This window comes from Rattus norvegicus, chromosome 20 (genome assembly GCF_021556685.1).
Source record: "Rattus norvegicus strain SHRSP/BbbUtx chromosome 20, alternate assembly SHRSP_T2T, whole genome shotgun sequence".
Lineage (NCBI taxonomy): Eukaryota > Metazoa > Chordata > Mammalia > Rodentia > Muridae > Rattus > Rattus norvegicus.
Genome location: NC_141553.1, coordinates 11,943,714 through 11,957,692, shown reverse-complemented (window position 1 = coordinate 11,957,692; position 13,979 = coordinate 11,943,714). Strand labels below are relative to the sequence as shown.

General features: G+C 51.1%; 1 long non-coding RNA gene and 2 pseudogenes across 1 annotated transcript; 2 read left to right on the top strand and 1 right to left on the bottom strand.

The window, feature by feature from the left end:
- Positions 1-1,481: 1,481 nt before the first annotated feature.
- On the bottom strand, positions 1,482-4,573 carry LOC147998573 (uncharacterized). The gene is made up of 3 exons (XR_015645666.1): positions 4,416-4,573; positions 3,166-3,289; positions 1,482-2,947 (listed from the first exon to the last, which is right to left on the bottom strand). It is a non-coding gene; the product is annotated as an uncharacterized LOC147998573 (long non-coding RNA).
- A 3,228-nt stretch (positions 4,574-7,801) lies between these two features.
- Positions 7,802-7,914, top strand: LOC120099069 (small nucleolar RNA SNORA44; annotated as a pseudogene).
- Nme2-ps1 (NME/NM23 nucleoside diphosphate kinase 2, pseudogene 1) lies at positions 13,030-13,649 on the top strand (annotated as a pseudogene).

The window sequence follows — 13,979 nt, the reverse complement described above, 5'->3', positions numbered from 1 at the left end:
GCTGCCTTCCACAGTGGGACTATTTTCATTCCTGCCAGTCATGAAGAAGGGCACCTGCTGGGCCATGTCTTGCCAGTGCTGGGCATTGGTTTGAGACCTCTTAGCAGGGATACAGTGTAACTTTAATTTGCATTTCCCCAATGGCACGCAATGTTCAGCATCCCTCCCATGAACCACTGGACTCCAGTCTGCATTCCCCAATAACATTTTTTTTTTAAAAAATGGGTCTTTGAATTCCATTCTCTGTTTTCTTTTTGAGTTCTAGGAGCCCTTTCCATATTTTGGATAGTAATCTTTGCTCAGATATTTTCCTTTGGAAATACCTTCTCTCAGCCTCAGTCTTGGCTCACCATCCTCTCATTCTCCTGGCAAGCCCCCACCCCCTGCCTATTTGTTTTTGTGTTTCACTGAAGAATAGCTTATCAAGTGTCCTTACTGAGTGAGTGGAGCGTTGGGCGGTGACCTCTGTGCTGTCTGTGTCACCATCCGTCTTTCTAACAGTCTTCTCTGAGCACAGAGTCACCCAGGCTTCCGCTGCCCTGTCATCTAGGAGTTTTATAGTTTTGCAGTTTACATCTAAGTCAGTGATCCACTGGGAGACAGTATGGGGAAGGGTTTGTCCCGTGTGTTTCCACTCACTCCTCTCCTGTCTGGTTCTTCCGGTGGTACCGTTTGTGGCAAGGGCGTTCTTCCCTGTGCGTTGCTGTTTCTCCTTCCTTTCTCTGTTTGTCAGCTCGCTCACTCGCTCTCTCACACTCTCTGTGGGGATCTATTTCTGGGCTTGCTGTTCTGTCCCCCTGGTCTATGTTTCTGCTCTCTCGACAACGCCATACCATCCTGATGAGTGTAGCTTCACGGGAAGCCATGAAGGTGGGACGTGCCGGTCCCCCCGACTTTGTTCTCACAAGCTGTCGTGAACATATCCAGCCCTGTAAGTCACAGACTTGTCTTGGTGTAGAAACAGCTCATCTCCCTGGGAGGACCTCCTATACCACTCCCAGGTAACCCCCAGTCTCACAAAGAAGCCACTGTCTTGAGTTTGTCCCCATGTGCTGAGGTGTCCTGGCTGACTCCCTTTCTACAAACTCATACAGCCTACACCCTGTGACTTCCCACAGCGGTGTCCCCCGAATCACTCTTCATTGGAACCCCACCCAGCCTTCACAACACCCACCCTTTCCTCGCATGGTCACAGTTGTCAGAGTCCACGGATAATGCAGAACCTTTGCAGTCGCATGAGCGGCGTGACCTTTCCCTCCTGTTGTAGCCTCATACACGAATCACGCCTGCATGTGTGGAAAGTCACCCAATGCCCTGTCAGAGGTTTCATCATCAAACTGGTTAGGGTGGCACCCGCCTTTAGTCCCAGGACAAACTTGGAAAACAGAGGCAGGCAAATCTCCCCGAGTTCAAGGCCAGCCTGGTCTACAGAGCAAGTTGTAGGCCAGCCAGTGTTACATAGTGAGACCCTCTCTCAGAAATAAATAAAATAAAATACAAAAAGACTTTATTTTCAGATGCTCCTGTAAACGGAAGTAGGAAAGGATCTTTTTTGTGGCCACCACTCAGTAACCCTTAGACTCTCCCATCGTGCTAGAGACCTGCTCTTCTCCTAGAGGCTTTCCATACGTTCCCATCATGCAGGTCGACGATGGACAAGTCCTGCTGACTGTTTCTGAGAGCAGCTACATTCCTCTCTGCTATGGAAGGTCAGGGAGGTCACGGGAGGACAGGGGCTTCCTCTTTCTCAGCCTCTTCGGCATGCCAGCCTGCCGCCTCCAGGCCCCAGTCTTGGCGGATTATCCCCCGGTCCCCGGGGACCAGGGTTTGCCCGGCTGCTGAAGTCTCACACCATTGCTGAAATCTGAAGCTTTCACTGTGCTACACCTTGGCTGGTTTTCTTCCTATTTATTCTCTGGGTTTTCTGGACTTAAATCCACCAAGACTTGGGACTTTCAGCTGTCATTTCTTGCCCTGCCCCAGGGTAGCTCAGTATATGTTAGAACCTGCCATGTTTCTACAGCCCAGAGAGGCATCGTGCATTCTAGATCTTTCTCCATCCCAATTATCGATACACAGAAGGTTGGCAATAGCTGAGTATCAGCATCCAGATTCAGCCGCTCTTGCTGTGCGATGCAGGTCTGATCCGGAACCACCTTCTCCTCCCAAGTTCAGCCAACCCAGCCCAAGGGCAGACAACAGCCCATGCCCCGAGCCAAGAGGACCTGGTGAGGCTGAGGAGCCACCAAGACCTAGATAAGAGACTGAGCAGAGCTTGGCCTCACAACATACACTCACAGTGTTACAGGCAGTCCTGAGGTGGCTTCCGGTGGTGACCTGCTGTCCACCTCTGAGGGGAGTCTGCCTCACTGGAACAGTCATTGCTCCCTGTGGTTTTCCATTCCCCTAACCCTCTCACCACAGCACTTCTGCTTGCCCCAGAGCCCTGGTCCCGGGGTCTGCATTCCAGGTTCCTGCCTGGGTATTGCAACTTTGTTAAATATGGGTTATAGCAAATCTAGTCACAAACGTTGTCACCTTTGATCAATCACTGTCTCTCTCTGCTTCGTGTGGACTTTGGATTGTGGGGAGAGACAGAGAGCCCCCAGAAGCTGGGGAAAGCCTCCATTGCTGGCCTAGTCAGTTCACCTCTTGGACAGCAGCCCCTGTACAGCCAGTCCCTGGGATCTAAAGTGTAGCTGTCCCCTCCGGGTCAATGGGACCATCATCTTCTTGAAGCAGAGCAGCTGTGATCACCAGCATGTGACCCCACAGGATAGTGTGTAGTAATGTTCTCTTGTGGACGGAGGAGGGAGGCTCACCATTGGGGCTCACATTCCTCAGCAGGTCTTCACAGGGCCCTTCCTCTCCCCAGATCGCAGTCACCATATAAGAGGAGACAATGGAGCTGGAGAGGTGGCTCAGCATTATTAAGAACACCGACGGGCTGGAGAGATGGCTCAGCGGTTAAGAGCACCCGACTGCTCTTCCAGAGGTCATGAGTTCAATTCCCAGCAACCACATGGTGGCTCACAACCATCTGTAAAGAGATCTGATGCCCTCTTCTGGTGTATCTGAGGACAGCTACAGTGTACTTGTATATAATAAATAAATAAATCTTAAAAAAAAAAAAAAAAAAAAAAAAAAAAAAAAAAGAACACCGACTGCTCTTCCAGAGGTCCTGAGTTCAAATCCCAGCAACCACATGGTGGCTCACATCCATCTGATTCTCTCTTCTGATGTGTCCGAAGACAGTGACAATGTACCCACATACGTGGAATGAATAAATCTTTGAAAAAAAAAAAGAGTAGACAATGGACAATGGATTAGGGTGGGGGCTATACCCCTTGTGTAGCTAGCTCCTCACTCCTCTGCTCCTGTAAATAACCCCAATAAACTCACTGGCTCGCCCAGCTGGGCTCAGTAGAATCCTGCCTTTGGTGCGTTGGTGTGGCCTCTCTAGCTGGTGAGCAGACAGGTCTTTACAACTTCCCTGAAGAGTCGTGCCGCCAGCAAGAACTTCTCGCATGTTGCTCAGCGGTGCAAGTCCCACCCACAGAACAGCCTGCCCTTTGTCACACTTGCTATCCCATGCGTGCGCTATCAGCACCGCACAGCAGACGCCCACCTCAGCCGCTGTGGCTTCCTGCACTATATCTGGATGACGTGGTACTGTGAGGACGCCTGGGGCTGTGGGAACCAGGCAGCATCGGGCGAGTTCACAATCCCTGGAAGCCCAGGGCTTGGGCCGTTCTCAGCTCTCTTTCTCTTTGAGTGTGTTATTTGGGGCAGGCGTGTGAGTTAACGGCAGATTCTCACCCTGAAGCCACAGCGTTTCTAGAAGGAAGGTGGCCTCAGTCACAGGGTAGGGTCATGGCACAGAGCTCCCAGCATTTCTGAGATTCCAAACTGACTGTGGCCAGAGGCTGCCCCATCTCCTGTGATTTTGTTATTTTTTCTCTTTTTCTTCCCAAAAATGGCCCAGAGGAGCAGACCAAAAAAAAAAAAAAAAAAAAAAAACCCTTCCAACATTTTATGTCTGAGCTGGTTTTGATTTGTCTGTGGGCAGAGCGGGCGAAGCTGAGGAGGGGATGTTGTTAAGGTGGCAAGTGCAGAATTTGTCGCCTCGCATAAACTCAAATACTAGAGTAGCTCTGTTAAACTGTGAAACATGAATCTCTCTCCAGGCTGGGAATAAACATCTGCAGGGCACAAACCCCAATCCCCAACAGCCACACCCTTGAAACAGGGGCCTTGCAATGCCTGGGCCAGGAGAGCGCACACACACACAAGTGAACATCAGGACACTTTGCAGAAGCCCTGGCTGGCTGGCAGGCTGGCTACACCTAGGCTTCCCTAGGACCCTGACAGCTGTGCCTCTGAGGCTTAGGTGAGCCCCTGGAGCCAGTGCCCACCTGCCCCAAGCTGCCGATCCCAGGCGTCCTGCTCCGAGACATCTGCTACTTCCCTTCTGTGTGTAGCTGCAGGGTTGCTTTCTCCCTGTTATATAAGCCACGACTCTTGTGGGGACAGTGCCTCTGGCGGCTGCTGCAGATACCGTAGGTCAGGGTTCACAGGCTACCAAGACTAACCAGTGACCATAGTGGAACTGCCCCCGCCCAGTGACCCAGCCAGCTGGGTAAAGAACAAGATTGAAATCTCTCAGGCCTAAGGAATGTCTTTTCTCATCGTGAAAGTTGGCCTGAGCTCTGGGGTCTCCTGGTGGACTGGCCTGAGCTGGCCTCTTCCTGGGTCATGGTCATATTTGTTCTCCCATCTCCAGGCCCTAGCCTGTCTCTCCCAACTTACACTGCTGACTGAACCCAAGGCCCAACCACTGAGCTACTTCCTCAGGTCTCTCCTCCTTCTGTTCCTATTTTACAGCTGAGTCTCACTAGATTGACCAGAGCCGTCTGTTATCAGGTGTGAGGTGTCTCTTTTTTTTTTTTTTTTTTTTTCCGGAGCTGGGGACCGAACCCAGGGCCTTGTGCCTCCTAGGCAAGTGCTCTACCACTGAGCTAAATCCCCAACGTGAGGCGTCTCTTAAGAACCACCATATTGTGTGCCCTGTGTACCTCTCCTGGGCTTTCTACTCTGCAGAAACTCTCTGGCCCTCCCATTGGATCCTGCTGCTTTGTGACACATTCTAGAACCTCTTTTCAGACCCCCTCAGCTGCTCCATGAACTAATTTCCCAGTGGTTTCCCCCCTTGTTCCCTTGTCCCCTTGGTCTAGAGCATCAGACAGGTGCTTCAGTTTCCAGATGGTGAGGCCTAAACATCTGCTTCCTCTTTGTCGTTGATTTTGATCCTTGGCAGGGGTGGGGGAAATAAGGGGACTATCCTAGCCAGCCAAGTACATAGGAACTCCAGACCCCAGTCCCAGGCTCTGGGATGGTTCTGCCTTCCATCTCCTACCCTCCCTGAGCCCCCTAGACCATCCATGGGGATTCCAGACCTCTGTTTCCCTGAATTCAGATGGCTCTGGTTCCCCCATCCTGCTCTCCCTGAGGACCCGGAGTGAGGATGGCTCTCCCCTCCCTCTCCTCTCCTCCCCTCCTCGACTGCCCCTCTCCTGCTGTCTGATCACCCGTCCTCCCAGAGCCCCTGAGCTGTAGCATTCCTCCTGCACTTTAAGGATCAACCATTTACATTCTTCACTTCCTCAAGCAGAACAGACCACAGGCTGGCTTGCTTCAGGCCTGGGCTGTGGGCAGTAGCGAAAAGGCCCAAGAACGGTGCCAAGTTCTGTGGCCAGGAGATGAAATGCAGCCTCCGTCTTGCACAGGCTGCTGGCGTTTGTAGCCTGAGTGGGGCCAAGACCTGGACCCCTTTCTTATGCAGTCACTCCTGATGAGGTTGTGTCCACAGGTTGAGGCAGACCAGACACACTGGCTGACATGCCTGAGACCCACCCGTGAAAGTCAAGAGCAGAGGTCACTTCACACTTGGTTTGATCTTGCTGCATGTGCACCTACCCCGTGCCTCTCCTGGAACTCTTGTTTGGCTCACAGGACAAAAGTGTTATGTAACTTCCGGTTTCTCCAATCGGTGCAGAAAATGGACGTGCAACCAAATGAGGAAGAGAAGCCAGGCCCAGGCTCCTTCCCCCATGCTGTGGTGCAGACTGTGGCCTTCCTTCCCTTCCCTTCACCAGAGAATTCACCTAGGGCAGGGTTCTCCCCTTTCCTGGTATGTAAAACCTCCTGAGATAGGGCTCCATTCTTAGCTGACGGCAGTACTCAGGCCTAGTACTGCCTAGATGGTCCACCTGATGTGTTATTTACTTGTTGGGATTAGAACATAATTGCATCATTTCCCGTAGACATATATTTTTCACAACCTACTTTAATAAGGTTCAACCTCCACTCTAGTCCACCACCCACCAGAGGTAATGGAAAAGAAAGGCTATTAGAATATGAGGGAAGCAGGCCTGTTTAGAAATAGTTCTTTGGGGATGATTCCAACCTTCGCTGTTCTCAGTCCGGTCCACTAGCAAACACCAAACACGAATCAGCAGCTGCAGTCCAGTCCACTCGGCGGACACTATACAGGAATCTTCAGGGACAGTTCAATCCAGAAGAAACCGAGAGGCCCACCAACTGGCCCGGATTTGCAGAAGCAGCAAGAAACCACAGGTATCTCCAAAGAAGTTCTTTGATGAGTTTCTCTTAGTGGTGTCACCCGAAGCAGAGCTCGGCAACCCAGTGTAAGGCAAACCAATACATGCGTATCGAAGACTACGGAGGCAGGGCAAAGCAAACCAGTGTGTGAGCTCCCACTGTCTGTGGAGTCATATTTATATCCCTTCGAAGCATCATATGTCCTCTCATATATCTTCTATAGCAAAACATCCTTTCACCTGTGTCTGCTTCAGCAAAACATCCTTTCACCTGTGCGCCAGACAAAACCTCATTATCACCTAACCAAGTCTCCAAAGAAACCAGAAATTTCCATTTTATTTCCCCCTGTTCTTCCCTTCCTTCAAGCCCTCCCATGTGCCCTCCTTGCTCTCTTTCAAGTTCATGACCTCTTTCTGAGTTCATTGGTATTTCACGCCTACATGTGTGTGTGTGCACTTATATATTTCTTTCCCTTTATTTACAGATTTATTTACTTATGTGTTTGAGCGCCCCGTTTCATGTATGCCTGCATGACAGACGAGCACATCAGACAGAAGAGGGCATCGGATCCCATGACGGAGGGTTGTGAGCCATTGTGTGGTTGCTGGGAACTGAACTCAGGACCTTTGAAGGAGCAGCCAGTGCTCTTAACCGCTGAGCCATCTCTCCAGCCCCCATATATATATTTCTAAATACATCCTGCTTGGTTTGAATAGTGTTACTCATACACATGTTTTCGGGGCTGACTATGTAGCATTGGATAGCCAATCAGTGCACTCTTCTCTGGGGAAGACTATACATACATACATACATACATACATACATGCATACATACATACATACATACATACAGTTATGGATGAATGGTGTTTCCCTTGTCTGCTTTGGCACATCTACACTGCTGCCTTTGTTTTGCTTACATTTAGGCAGTCTTGTTGGTGAGATTTTATGGGATGCCTGTAGATTCCCAGATCACTAGAAAACAGTCTCGGGGCAAACTCCCTGATACTCTGGCTCTTAAATTGTCCTGCCCCCTCTTCCACAACATTCCCTGAGCCCTAGGTGAGGAGGTTGTTTTGTAGATGTCTACCTGTCAGGGATGTTCCTCCTCTCAACATAACGAGAGTGGAACCCGCAAACGTTCAGGCCATAGTAGTCAAGACTCAAGTAGTTAATTTGGGGACATTTTATTATATTAAACGTGGAAAACAACTGCATGCCAGAGTAACGGAGAGACTTTGACAGCCCAGGTTATCACAGTGCCTGCTGTTGCCACTCAGCTCTCCTATATGTTTTTCCACTGGAGTTATGAGCTGTCTGTCCTTCTGTCCTGTGGTATTCACAACAAACTTTCCTTCTGCAGTGTGCACTTGGGCGGTTCTTGGAAGAGTGAGGAGACAGCCTGTCAGCCTCTGCTCATTAACCTAAGGACCATGTGACCAGTGAGGTGGCCATCTTGTGATTTGGTCTGCATTATTTGTTGGAAAAATGCCACAAGAAGATCACACTGGGATTTAGAAGTTTCTGGCTAATACTTAGCCAGGTAGCCTTTTGTGGCCAGATTGGTCTACAAAGAGAAACAGCATTTTGGAAAAGTGAAATACCTTTGTAACCTAACATGCAATTGGTTCAATAAAGACTTCAAATTTCTTTCTCTGATTGGATTTAAAAAAAAACGTGGAAAACAATGGGTTTTGTTGTGATATCTCTGTCATGCATATCACCCACCTGGCAATACTCACTCACTCTTGCCCCGCTTCTCCCAGAAACCCCCTCTTCTTGAATAGCCCTCTTCCACAGTTTTATTTTCCATCTAGGTTCCACCTGTGACGGAAGAGATGAGGTGTTTGTCTTCCCAGATCTGGATCATTTCACTTAGCACAATGACCTCTGGTTCTGTCTGTTCTCCTGCAAGTGCTATGACTTCATTCTTCATGGCTGACTAATATTCCACCGTGGGTATTCTCCTGGCCACACCTCTGTGGTGTGCGCTCTTGGTCTGGTTCCACAGCTTGGCTATTGGGAATGGTGTTGTGTTAAACATGAGTGCTCAGGTGCATTCCTTGGCTGAGTGCTGACTTTGATTTTCTGAGGAAAGGCCCAGGAGTAGGATGGTGCATCACGTTTCTGTTTCCAGAGAGTTCTATAGTGGCTAAAGCAGTGTGCAGAATGCACGTGTTCTCTTTCTGTCTCTGTCTCTGTCTCTTCTCTCTCTCCTCTCTGTCTCTCTCTGTCTCTCTGTCTCTGCTGTCTCTCTGTCTCTCCTCTCTTCTCTCTCTCTCTCTCTCTCTCTCTCTCTCTCTCTCTCTCTCTCTCTCCCCACCCCCCTAGCATTATTGTCCCGAGTCTTTCTGAACGGCAGCCATTCCCATGGGCGAGGTCTACTTGCTGAGTGGTTTTGATTTGCATTTCCCTGGTGGCCATGGATAAAAGCTTTTCAGTGTATTTACTAGCTACGTACTTTTTTTTATTAAAAAAAAAAGCATGGTCATTTAAATTCATTTGCCCATTTATTGATTATATTATTTGATCACTTGGCATTTAATATTTTATTTTTAGTTCCTTACTTATTTTTGGTTTGGCTCTTATGAGTCTGCTTCTGTGATGGGTGCCAGGCCAAGAAATGCTGAGCTTCTAGTACTGAGGGACCGAGAGGAGCTGTCAAACAATGTGGGAGACAGATGCGTGACAGATGGGCAGTGTAAGGTCGGGGGCTGTGGCGCCCGGGTGTCACAAATAAAACATGCCAGAGTCAAGGACTGAAGGGAGGTCTATGAGATGGCTGGAGTTTCAGTGTCCTGGGGGGAGCCCTCAGATGTCCCAGCTTTCCTGTAAACCTCCAGAAGTCCTTTCTGTCACACGGTTACAGATCCTGCTCTCTCTTCCTCAAACGTCTGGAGATGTCCTTAGCTGCCTCCCTCCAGGCTGGCCTCCTTACCTTCCCGGGGCCCAACAGGAAGCTACCAGTCTGTAGGCATGCAGCCGCAGCTCCCCAGGGTGGGGAGACAGTCACAGAAGCAGCCTGGAGCATTGCTTGTTGGGAAGCGGAATCCAGCTTCTCCTGGCCAGAGATGTGGGGCTCCCGCACTGCTTCTTGTCAGGGATAGATGGGGATTGCTTGTATTTTCCAGTCGGGGGACTGCCACTCTTGCCTTTAGTCATGAACGTTCCAGGGCTGGCATGGGGTCAAGGGACACAAGTCTATCTTAAAGCTGGTCCCTCTTGAAAACCCAAATACTATCAAACGTCACATTCCTGAAGCTAAAAATAAGCACAAAACCCGACATTTCCTAAGACGAAAAGGCCCTGGCCAAGAGCTCTGTGGCTGCAAATCCCTCTGTGAAGGGGCTGTCAGACGGCCATGCAGGAAAGGGCTGTGGCTGCCTTGTGTCCTAGCATCTCCATGGACCAGTGGTGTTCCCCAGACACAGGCAACACTGGCTTGGGCTCATACCAAGACATCCAGTATTCCCCATGCCTTGAGATGTCCAATCTGTCTGGGTGAGAGGACTCGCAAACCCCTCATGGCCTGAAAACAGAGCAGAAGCATCCATTCCTTTGGCAAAGCCAAACAATGGAGACACTGAGAAACCTAAAGTCCTGTGCTGCTCCTCAGAGGCTCAGCCTGCAGTGAGGTGCCCTGGCTTTCATGAGGGTCAGGTGCAAGGAACAGAAAGGGGTGCTTGGGCATGCCCTGTCGGGTTGGAGGTCAGTAACAGAGGCCTGTTCCTTCATCTTGGGGTAGGGTGTTTGTCCTTGAACACAGCTGGCTAGAGGCTGGGGTTAGGAGAAATGAGCTTTCGACCCCAAAAGCACTCAAGTTCCAAGGTGCTGGGACTATTGGCTTGCCCCATCCATATCTGACACCTGGGGGCCGTCAACACTCCTCCTCTGCCTTTGGGGTCACAGAGGGACAACTGGAGGGAGAGGGGAGCCCCATGAGGTTACCCTAAAGCTTGACAGACAAGCACTTCTGTAATCTTGCCCATTGACTTTCCGTCTCCCGTCAGGAGCAGGATCCCCACAAGGGGAGCGAACACAGAGTGAACGACACCAGTACTGTCCCAGATATCTGTTCCCAGGACACAGAAGGAGGGACCAGCCTTGTCAACACAGGGCAACATGGTCTTCAGACACTCTGTCCTGAGGACCTATGGGGACCTATGTGGGGAAGGACTGGCTTGCAGGCAGAGGGACAACAGGCAGGTGCTCGGAAGGGTAGCATCCTGCTGCCCACGTGGGATACACAGTTGGTCCCTGCTCCTGGGCTGTCCCTCTGAGGCCCGAGTGACCCCATTTTCAAGCCCTCCGTCTGTTCCCTCGGGCAGGCATCTTCTCAGCGCAGCGGGGAAAGGACAGCACTGTCTGATGCTCCCGCAGAGCTCCCGCCACAGAGGAGAGTACGTCCTTGGAGCGGCTGCCTGCTATAAATACACATCTGAGACAGAAAATCAAAGGCCTCCAGCCAGGCAGTCAGTCTGCCCAGCAGCTCCACGGAGTGGGGTCCAAGCCCTCCCTGGCCAGCCCAGGGCGGCCTACTTTCCAAGCTGGGCACACTTAACAAAGGCAGGTTGGATGGGTAAGAGGGAGTTCAGTGCCCCAAAAGTTGCTGTTGCCTCGTTGGAGGACTTTTAGGGTGGGCACCCCACTCCCCTCCATTGGCTGAGGAGAGCTGGTTCCAGAGACTGTACTTACTAGGAGCAGTCTCTCTCCATTCCTCCAGGTTTAACAGAGGTCCCAGTGTCTGCTCTCCAACTTCTGACGTGGCCACTCAATGGACTTTTCGGGATTTAGGAGGCAGGAGCACCTTTCCGAGACTCCTGGCAAATTTTCTTGAGGTCTGGAGACAACCAGCAGAGACCATGTACCAAGCCCTTACAGAAGGCTGATTTCTATCCACTGCTGGTCCTGCCTGGTGTTGCCCGGTGGGGTTGGCTGGTGTGTGCTAAGACTGTCCCTTTGGTCTCTGGTGACAGCCACTCTCCTAGCCACAGCGTCTTCTTTATACAAGCTTCCTCCCCAGGGGCCAGGGGAGCCAGCTTCAGGGACTAGAACACATGGGTACCAGAATAGGGCTACGGCGGACCACAGTTTGACCTTACTCGGTGTCTTGGTTATGGTTTTCATTTCTGAGAAGAGACACCATGATCAAGGCAACTTTTTTTTTTCCTTTTCTTTTTTTTTTTTTTTTTTTTTTTTTTCGGAGCTGGGGACCGAACCCAGGGCCTTGCGCTTGCTAGGCAAGCGCTCTACCACTGAGCTAAATCCCCAGCCCCCAAGGCAACTTTTATAAAGGACAACATTTAACTGGGGCTGGCTTACGGTTTCAGAAGTCCAGTCCATTATCATCATGGTGGGAACATGGCAGCATCCAGGCAGACACAGTGCTGGAGAAGAAGCGAGAGTTCTACATCTTGATCTGAAGGCAGCCAGGAGAAGATGCAGCATCCTCTGAGGACATACCCTTGGAAGGAGAAGGAAAGGAGCACTGGGGGTGGAAGAGAGTCCCGTGGCATGGGACATGCTTTGGAACTGGGAAGTCATTCTCGAATACTGTGAACTACTAGACCCTGACATTTGTGCCCCGTCTATGACGTCACCTGTTTGGGTGGCTCCGTGTTCAGTGGATGCCGTTTCCAATGGAGCCCTTAGGGTCGGACACTGCCTAGTTTGGCAAGAAGACAAGACCACAGAGCAGCCTTGCCAAAGTGGCAGTGTCAAGGGAGGCTGGTGGGGCCGGGGGACAACTGGCCAGAGAGTGAGCTGAGCTCACCAGCATGTTTCTGTGAAAACGGAGTCCTGTTATGGTAAAGCTGATGCAGGGCTACGTGGGCCGTGTTTGCTCAGGTCTGGGAAATACAGGGTTCCTCCTCGTGAGGCTGCCGCCGCCGCAGGGTGAGCGCCAGCACAAGCCACTACGGTGGGGACATCACTGAAGACCCCTTTGTCCTTTGTCCTCAGCACCCCTTGTCCTATTAGTTCCAGCTCTTGAGCTCTCGAGCGCCTCATTTAGCCCCACACAAAGCCTGCTGGAGGGGAGGAGCCAGGGCGGGCTCTCAAAAGAGGAGCATGGGTTGAAGATCCACTCTGATGAGACCCAGACAGACCCTGCCAAGCCTCCAAGGGTCACGGTGGCACCCATTCAGATCTTGTCAGCCTGCCCCTCCCATCACCTCCTGAGCTCCCTAGTCCTGACATCATCAAGAGATCGGCTCACAACCCGACCCTGGAACTTAACTGCCACTTTCCGAAGCATAGGCGTTGAGGATTCTTGCTCTCAGGATACCCTAAATCTAGTTACAGGTTCAAAGGAACTAAAGGACAAAATGAAGTCCAGGCCAGGCAGGAGTTGGGATTGCCACTGCTGAGGGCAGCTGACCTTAGGGCGTTAAGAATACGTCAGTCAGCTCTTTGCTCTCATCGCTCATCGCAGACACCAGCCGACCCACCAGCTTTCGGACCATGGCCAACCTTGAGCGTACCTTCATTGCCATCAAGCCAGATGGCGTGCAGCGTGGCCTGGTGGGTGAGATCATCAAGCGGTTCGAGCAGAAGGGGTTCCGCCTGGTGGCCATGAAGTTCCTTCAGGCTTCTGAGGATCACCTGAAGCAGCACTATATTGACCTGAAAGACCGTCCTTTCTTCCCAGGGCTGCTGAAGTACATGAGCTCAGGGCCTGTGGTCTGGGAGGGGCTCGATGTGGTGAAAACAGGCTGAGTGATGGTGGGGGAGACCAGTCCAGCTGATTCGAAACCAGGCACCGTTCATGGGGATTTCTGTATTCAAGTTGGCATGAACATCATCCATGGCAGTGATTCAGTGGAGAGTGCCGAGAAAGAGATGGGTCTGTGGTTTAAGCCCGAAGAACTGATTGACTGTAAGTCTTGTGCCCATGACTGGGTGTATGAGTAGACGCGGAGAAACCAGAATCCTTTTCAGCACTACTGATGGGGTTCCTGGACACAGCTCTTCATCCCACTGACTGGATGGACCACCTTTTCTAAAACAATAAAGACTTTGGAACTGGGGGGAAAAAGAATACATCAGTCAATTATACACACGTCCGTCTGTCTCAGGTGTGTCCATTCTGAGCTTGGGGCGCTCGGTGTCAATAGATGAGATGGACCCTACTCTGGGACACCCACAGAGAGGAGGTGCTTCTGGGTGTATAAGCAGACCAGGGTCAGAACTCTGAGATGAGGATGGAGTTACGGGCACAGGTGAGGGTGTGTGTGTGTGTGTGTGTGTGTGTGTGTGTGTGTTAGAGAGAGAGAGAGAGAGAGAGAGAGAGAGAGAGAGAGAGAGGATTCCTTTTTCTTATGGAGTGGGCACACACACATGCATACAGGTGCACATGC